Genomic DNA, 8,236 nt, shown 5'->3' on the forward strand with positions numbered 1-8,236 from the left:
GGTAGCTAGATATTTCAAAAACTCCATAACCCACTAGTCCCCTTGGCTCTCAAAAGTGGGATATGACTTATTAAGTCTGTTCATCACGAGAGAGGTCGCTCGAAAAATCAATAACAAAGGACTCATCCACTGGCCCATTTTTGGGATGAAGATAACATGAGATGGAAAGAAGCAGATCAACTAGCTACTCCATATGATTTGAACAAAACTAAATGACTACTAATCAACAGAGTAGCCAAATGTTTTAGCAATGTATTATGCAAATTTGTGAAGTTGAATTGATTGGAAAGCATGACACTAGCCTGAGAATAACCACTTCACAAAACCAAAACAAAAGGATAATTACTACAGACTTATGTTCAAAACAGACAAGTTCTCCCCACTCAATAAGCTGTGGGCAAAACAATGGAAATAATCTAGATGGGCGGCGATAGCAAGCAACATTTGGGACCCTTAGTGGCCCCCAACTTTGAAAATTTTCCTTTGGAAGGTGCTTTGTGGGGTGATCCCCAGTGGATTTAAGGTTCTAACTAGTAGGGGATTAGGCTCTGATAAATGCTTAGGGCACAAAGCGGCTAGTGAGGATCCCCTTCACTTATTCCAAAATTGTCTAGCTACTACAAGAGGCCTTACGGGAGAATTATGTAAGTGGATACAAAAGACCTGCAAGATCATTTTTTTTCCAAGAAACACCTAATATTGGGAGGAAAAATATGGAAAACCAAGCCCTCTTAATATGCACATAAATTGTTCACTTTTGCTATTTTAGACAAGTTTGGAATGCTAGGAAATGGCGCATATTAAAAAATGAACATTCAATGGCCAGGTTCAATGAGATCATTCAAGAAAGCAGGGAAGTGATAATTTCTATTGGAAAACACAAGAACGCAGAAGACTGGAAGCAAGCAATTCAAGCCATAACGATTTTGGTGTTAACCAATCCACAAAATGTAATCATCTAAGTAATTCTTTGTTGTAAGGGCTTGTGAAGCTTTGAATTGCATGTTATGACTCCTCAAGGCACCTAATGTGCTTGAGGATCATTGTACACTCCTTTCCGGGATAATAAATCACATCCACTCATAATCGTGAGTATGGCCCAAAAACAAAGATTTTGAATACATTTTAATAGTTTCCTTTGGAAAGGTCTAACCACCACCTTGGGATATTGGGAAATTTTTTACTTTCTTTCCAAGCATATGACTATGGTATCATCATGACAATGGAGTAGAATTTTGAGATACATTGCTTAATGCTTGAAATTTTCATTTTATTTCTATATTTGGTAGTGTTTACATCATACATTATAGACTTATGGTAATTCAAATATTAAAAACTTGTATTCAAGACAAAATTGGTGCCATTTAAGTGTGTGCTAGCACTCTACATAAGAGGGACGCTTCTACCTATGGTGAGAATTTCCTCTTAGCAAGGAGTTTACTCAAAGAACAAAATAAGTCTAAATTCATGCACTAGCACACATAACAATACCCAATCTATCCACATGCCTTATCATTTGTGTGGCAATCATGATAATATAATCAAGGAAATGTATTTTCAAAATTTAGTTAAGAAGTATGTCACCTTATTTATTCACCATTCCTTCAATTTTCATAACTAGTGAGGGTTAATTTTCAAATAGCACTAGGTTTTGGTTGATGGTGCAACATGTTGGCGGACTGACTGAATGGGTGCCCACCTAGCCGGACACTTAGCTAGACACCACATTTGTACTCTATTATTTTTCCAAGCTAGTGTAGCTACACTGTGTGTAAATCCTGATTCCAAAGTAGCAGATCGATTCCCTGAGATGTAATTGCTTTGTAATGATTATAAAGGCCCATGTGAGCTAGCCACTGGCCATTTAGGTATAATGGTCAAGAACCTTAATTTGAAAGGGGGCTTATCGTTTGAAAAAGAAGAGAGCTCTACTGTACGTACACTCAAGCGACCACGAAGCTCCAACTTGTAATCAACTTTTCTAGTGATTGGGTAATCCGTCTTCAATTCCAAAACTTGCATGGTGTTCCTCTCTTTGCTCTTTCGTTCAAGTGTAAGCATTATCAGTTTTGTTGAGGTTCACAACTACGCATTAGTGAGCCTAATCTTCAAATTGGAGTTCTTAAAGTATTTTGTTTTGACGTTTCGACCATAGGAGAGTGTTCCTAGACCATAGGGCAACCTTTCTGGATAATTCTATTGCATTTTTCAGAACCTTGATCATGATGGATCGTGATTTTGGTACCTTGTCTGATTGTGACCAGACTTGGTAGCACAGTGTCCCTAGGTGTCTTAGACCTTCTCCTAAAGTTTTGTTGCATTTCAACTTTGTTTGAGTGCCGAAATGACGTGATGACTGAGAGCGGTGAGAAAGAACATAGACAAATTTTTTGATCATGGTTTGCTTGTTGAGTTGTTGTGTTTGCTTGTTAGGTTCATTTCTTGAGAACTGAAAACCTCGAAGAGTTTCTGTGCCTCATCCAAGTCACTTCCCTGAGTAATGACATATTATCTTAGTGCCAGACATCTATGCTGCAAACGTCCAATCACAGCAATCCGCCAACATTGGCACTGCTGTCGGAAAATGGTCCTTAAATGGTAAGTGGCCTAGTGTGTATATAGAGTGTTCTTTTTTGAAGATTTATCTTTATATTCCATTTACACTTTAGTAGTGAAACAACTAGATACGGGGTTTAGTGCTTGGTAGAGTCCAGAAGTCGGGGACTTGCTAGATCTATTCTCGAGAGGTAAAGAGGCTTGCAAGTGAGATAGCCAAAAGCATTTCATTCTTCAATTTTCTCGTTACTTTCAAAGTGCTGTTCCATTTTTCGTTACAAATTTCATTAACATTGTTTTGTTTGTTTTTGTTCTTAGTTTCATTTCAGCACTTAGGAGTAGGTTAGGTAATAACCCAAACCATCAAATTGGCCTAATAAGTTCAGGGAAAAGTCTGCAAAAACCATATTTTTGTAAGAGAGACCATAAAATCTAAAAATTGAAAATTTGATGGTCTAAACCCAAAAGCGGATCTAAACCCAAAAAGAAGTGCAAAAAGGGGATGATCAAACCATAGAGAGTCAATCTGGAAAGTTTCATGCAATTTGGTGCAGGAACATGGATCGCGATCCATGTCCCCCTGTGACAGTTTGAGTAGAAACAAATACCATTGGGTTTAGTGTGGCTCCACATCACTCGATATACAATTTTGGTGAGAAATTGACACTGAAAACTCACTCAAATCAAGAAATTGGGCATAAGGCACAAAAACCTTGGAAATTGACCAAAACTTGGGCCTTTTGACTTTTTGAGATCCAAATTAAAAAATAAGTGACATTCACAGAGTGCAGGCATACAACTGACCAAATTTCATGTTCAGATGTGGTCAAACATGGATCATTCTAAAGTTTGTTGTATTTTGATTTTATTTGAGTGTCAAAATGGTGTGACGACCGAGAGCGGCGATAAAAAAGATTGACAAATTTTCAATCATTGAGTGGTGGTTTGCTTATTGAGTTGTTGCGTTTTCTTGTTAGGTTCATTTCTTGAGGAATAACAACCTCAAAGATTCTCCGTGCCTCATCCAAATCACTTCCCTGAGTATTGATATATTATGTTAGTGCCAGACAGCTATGCTGCAGACGTCCGATCGCGGCGACATGCTAACACAACATCACAATTTAAGGCTTCTTAATTTCTATTTTGTTAGAAAATTCTAAAATCTCACAAGGTTTAGAGATCACATGGAAATTTTTTGGATGAGGCCATGAAAAAGTGGAGCATTATTGTATTGGTGTTGTGGTGGTCAAGGAGGACCTAACACACGAGCATCTAAAATTTGTGCTTCTTGGTGATCTGTAGATAAAGAAAGTACCATCGAGCCCCAATTAATAAGGGATGTGGACATATTCAAACCATGGCTATAAGACACAATCCAAGGGTCTCGATCACCGCATAACTGTTAACCACCGGTGTCCACTTCTAGTAGTCATGGACCGGGCTTGTCCGTGTTACCATATACACGTGGTAGTGATGTGTGTGAACACACTAGGACCGCCGGTGCATTTTTTCCGTCTTTAGGAGGTTTTTCCCCTCGAGCATTGTATATACGCCCATCACTCTAGGGCTATCTATCTTTCCATTGCACCCTAAGTAACACACTCTCTATTGTGTGCCTTGAGCTTCCTTCATCTTCTCCAAGCTGTGCGAGTTTCTCTGCAACCCTAATTCCAACAATTGGTATCAGAGTAGGTTACGTCCTCACGGGCTTAGTCGCCAGCTGCTCCAGTACACGCCTAGTCACTTTTTTTGATTACAATGAGGTTTGGCGAGCGTTCGCAGGTTGACAAATATTTCGGGCTCATTTCAGCCTCCGTTTCCACTACAGGCAGGTCTGCACGGGTAATTTTGTCATTTTGTGCAGAATTGTTGCCAGTGCCATTTTCTGCATAATAGGTGTCTTACAGTCTTCTACGGTTTGTGCTATATAGCACGTGTTGTTCCCGCTCCATTTCTCCTATTTTTGGACAGCTTTCACATCAGGTGCAACATTTACCATGGCTGACAACAACATAGATGTCTTCAAGATGTTTGCTTCCAACCTGCTGAGGACAAGTTGGATGGGGACAATTACCCTATGTGGGCCTACATGATGCAACATGTTCTTGTGTCAAAGGGCGTCTGGAATTGTGCAGGGCATTGATGTACATCTTGGTTCTGATGATGCAGGCGATGTTGAGGATGTTGTAGGTCTTGCTGCAAGGATTGTTGCTTTGATTTGTTTTGCCTACGATAGAACAAGCTCGTTGGGATGTAAAGGATGCGCAGGATCATGCGTTGATTGCGTTGTCTATGAAGCGCACCATTGTTCCTCACATCCGTTCAGCAAAATCTGCAAAACAGGCTTGGGATATTCTAGCAGGTCTTTATGCAAGCCGCAATGAGGCTAAAATTGCTTTGCTGCATAAAGAGTTGGAGTCGAAGATTATGCATGAGGAAGATGATATGGACACTTTTCTTGCTGGTGTCAAGGATATCAATAAGCAACTTATTTTTGTAGGTGAAGTCATTTCAGATAGTTCCCTTGTGCAGACTATTCTTGATGCCTTACCAGATTCTTACCAGACTTTTGCTAGTACTTATGACCCAAAGAAATCCTGAAGTTGTCAAGTTTGATGCATTATGCACATTGCTGTTGCAAGAGTCACTTTCCAGAAAGAACAGGACTAGACAGCGTGCAGTTGAATAGGCTTTCATTGCTTCTCAAAGAAAGGGTGGTAACAACAATGCAGCCACTTCTTATGGTTGTGCTACAAGTGGCAAAAATTCTGTTCCCAATTCTTCTGCTGGCAGCACTTCGTCTGGCAGTTCTGGTGATAAGGGCAAAAAGAAGATGCGTTGCCCTTATTGTAAAGCTAATGATCACTTGATCAAGTAGTGTCCTAAGTTGAAGGCAAAAGAGGCTAAGAAGAAAGAAGGTGGTTCCACATCAAATGTTGGTTCCACTACAAATGCAGCCATTGTTGAGTCTTATGTGAAAGGAGACTGTCATGCTGATGTTGGTGCAGAATGGGCTTTTAGTGTAGAGTGCACTTACAATCCTGCTATCCATGATGCATGCATGTCAGTTGCTGCAGATTCACATGTGTGGTATTTCGACAGTGGTGCTACAAAGCACATTACCTCACATCGTGAATTGTTCACCTCTCTTGAGTCTGTCCCTCATGGGAATTCAGTCACTTGTGCCAACAATGCCTCTTATCCGGTTCAGGGAGTTGGAAAGATTGTGCTTACTGCTACAAATGGAACTTCCTTCACACTTGTTGATGCACTTTATGTACCTGGGATCAAGAAGAATCTCTTATCTGTATCCGCACTTGCTAGACTTGGACTTGTAGTCAAATTTGTGGATGACAAATGTACAGTTCATGATCTCAATTTTGGTGATGAAGTTGTTGCATATAGGCTTTTGTGCCTTGGGCTATATAAGCTCACTTTGTATGAAAAGTGTGGACAAAATTTTGCAAACGCAGTCGTAGATTCAAGGGCTATTTCAGATGCAAAACTTTGGCATGCACGTTTTGGTCATCTGAATTTTGGCAGTTTGCTGCATTTACAGAAATTTGATATGGTTGCTTCTTTTCCACCTCTTGAAGCACCTGTCAAACATGTTTGTGAAGGCTGTATTTTGGGTAAGATGCAATGTTCAAAGTTTCCAAAGGATGGTTTAGTTTGGGCCACATGCAGGTTGCAGCTTGTGCATAGTGATGTTTGTGGGCCCATGCAAACTCCGTCCTTGGGCAATTACCTTTACTTCGTGACTTTCATTGATGATTACTCTAGGCATGCATGGGTATTTCCGCTTAAAGCCAAGTCCGAAGTTTTTATGTGCTTCAAACAATTTGTGGCTATGGCTGAAAATATCTGGAAATGTACTATGGGCATCCTCCGTTCCGATCGAGGGGGGGAGTATATGTATCATGAATTCAATGCATTTTTGGCTAGTCGTGGGATAAAACACCAATGTACAGTGCCTTATACACCTCAGCAAAATGGTGTTGCTGAAAGTAAAAATAGGTCACTTACGGAAATGGCACGATGTATGGTCAAAAGTCAAGCTTTGCCGCATTCTTTTTGGCTTGAGGCCATCATGTGTGCCACTTATGTACTAACAGGTGTCCTACGAAAGCTTTGCAGTCTATTACTCCATATGTAGCATGGCATGATAGAAAGCCTTCTATTGAGCACATGCGTGTTTTTGGTTGTTTGGCATATGCTTTGGTGCCACAAACACAGCGCAGGAAATTGGATGGTAAGGCTCTCAAATGTATTTTTGTTGGTTAGCAAAGGTTACAGGTTGTACCATCCGTAAACAAAACGAATTATGGTTTCACGGGATGTAGTGTTTGTGGAAGATTCTGTTCAGCCCTTGTTGTCATGTACACTTTGTTGCCTCTTTTTAGTGGTGGAAATACGAATGTAAGTTCCAATGAGGCAAATGTATAGCCTATGGGGGTTTCTGAAAATGTTACAGATTAGCCTATTATTGATGTAGATGCACATGATGTACTTGATGAGAAAAGGGTTGAAAATGAGCAGGCTAGAGGTATGCCAAAATGGATGGTGCACACTTTGCGTGACAGTAAATTGGAAGCACCTTCGTCTAGTCATACTCGTTCAGGATCTCGGCATGTATCTTATGCATCAGATTGTTATGTTTTGGTTGTGTCTAGCTTACATGATGTTGAGGAGCCTCTGTCCTTTGATGAAGCACAGAATTCAAAAAATTGGGTGGTTGCCATGCAATCAAAATATGATGCACTTATAGAAAATGACACATGGAATTTATGTGATTTGCCTCCTAGAAAAAAGGCCATTGGTACGAAGTTGGTTTACAAGTTGAAACGCAAGCTGGATGGTGAGATCGATCGCCATAAGGCTCGACTTGGTGCAAAGGGTTATGCACTGCAAAAATGCATAGATTATGAAGAGACCTTTGCTCCCACTTGTCGTATGACTACTGTGCGTTTTCTATGTGCATTGGCAGCTCATTTTGGTTGGAATGTACATCAATCAGACATTGTTACTGCTTTCTTGAATGGTGACATATTTGAGGAAGTTTATGTAACGCAGCCTCGCGTTTTTGTCAAGAAAGGACAAGAGGACAAAGTGTGCAAATGTAACAAGGCTTTGTATGGGTTGAAGCAATCTCCTCGTGCTTGGTATGATAAAGCTCACACTCATTTGGTCAAACAAGGCTTTCGTAACAGTCCAACAGAAAGCACATTATATGTAAAGAGTGAGGGTGATGTACTTTTCATTGTGGTTCTTTATGTAGATGATTTGCTGATCACTGGACCAAATGAGAGACATATTGCTGAATTTAAGGCTGATTTGAGTGCTACTTGTAAGATGAAAGATTTGGGGTTGTTGCATCATTATTTGGGCATACAGTTTAAGCAGTGTGATGGTGGTATTGCCTTGTTTTAGAAAATTTACATAGAGACATTGCTATGTAAGTTTGGACTTGAGGATTCCAAACCTATTGCCACTCCCATGGAAATAGGTTTGAAGTTGAGTCTACATGATGCTGGCAATCCTGCTGATGTCACTCTTTACCAAACTGCTGTTGGATGCCTCATTTATGTATATGCAACACGAGGCCGGATATTCAGTTTGCAATCTCACAGGTTAGTAGATTTATGCATAGCCCAGGGTCTAAGCATTGGCAGGCTGTCAA

This window comes from Adiantum capillus-veneris, chromosome 20 (assembly GCF_014529385.1).
Source record: "Adiantum capillus-veneris isolate H3 chromosome 20, ASM1452938v2, whole genome shotgun sequence".
In the NCBI taxonomy this organism is placed as follows: Eukaryota; Viridiplantae; Streptophyta; class Polypodiopsida; order Polypodiales; family Pteridaceae; genus Adiantum; species Adiantum capillus-veneris.